This window comes from Myotis davidii, unplaced genomic scaffold (genome assembly GCF_000327345.1).
Source record: "Myotis davidii unplaced genomic scaffold, ASM32734v1 scaffold49, whole genome shotgun sequence".
In the NCBI taxonomy this organism is placed as follows: Eukaryota; Metazoa; Chordata; class Mammalia; order Chiroptera; family Vespertilionidae; genus Myotis; species Myotis davidii.
The window spans coordinates 3,759,311-3,760,372 of record NW_006300375.1 but is presented as its reverse complement, the minus strand read 5'-3'; positions in this window follow the sequence as shown (position 1 = coordinate 3,760,372).

The window sequence follows — 1,062 nt, the reverse complement described above, 5'->3', positions numbered from 1 at the left end:
GTTGCCACATGTGTCTCTGAGATGAGCACCAGTGGGAAGCAGTGTCTCTGTGGACAGAGGAAGGGAAAGTGAACATAATGTGAGAATGACTCTGGAGCAGGGTGTCGAGCAAAATTAAAGCCATCCACAGAGCAGCCTTATCTGCACCTACAGCTCTGCTTTCTCCTCCTCTTGCTCTACCCATCCTCACCTCCAGAAAACACACACACACACACACACACACACACACACTCACACACACGCGCGCGCACACACACCACAAGATTGCAGGATAGCTACAGAAGTGGGGGCTTAAGACAGCCACTTTGAGGAATCCACTTTATATCACCTTTTTATTGTTAACTTTTCTCTTTGATCATTTTCTCCTTATAAAAACAAAACCAATCAAATTTAAAAGTCATTTGTCCCCTCGCCCTGGTGTCCCAAGTATCCATTTCACTTTCCTTTGACTTTCTATTACAGTTTTTGGAAAATGTCACTTTCAGTGTATTGCCTGACCACGATCCTAAATTGTACCATGGCATCTCTTGGACTGTATTAGGGATTCAAACTCCTTTTACAGAAGCTAGATTTTTCTTTAAGTAAATTCTTGTAGGTAAACAATGAAGGAGATAAGGGTTTCTGCTCTCTCACACAAACAAAGCAGTATGGGGCTGTAGGCATAATTTCAATTATTACTACAGGCTTGGGGGAAAAATATACCCTGGATAAGAGATTATTTAATAGGTCACACATTTTCACAATTTGTTGTTGTCACATTGTTGTCTCTGATGAGAATGGCACCAGGTGTTAGACTGGTGGGGTTAGACCGGACCACCTGGGTTCAGCAACCTCTGTACTTGAGTTCTGACTAGTAAAGAATTCAGAGCCAAGACTCAAACTATAAGAGAACATTTATTTAGAAAAACACAGAGGTAGAAGAAGTAATTTGTAGAAGAAATGGGCTTAGGAAACAAGTGATAGAGGTGAAGGAAGGTCCCTTGGAGCTTAAGAGTGAGGAAGGTAATGGTAAGGCACTTCGCGGGGACGAGGCAGGGTTGGGGAAGGGAAATGCATGGGGAG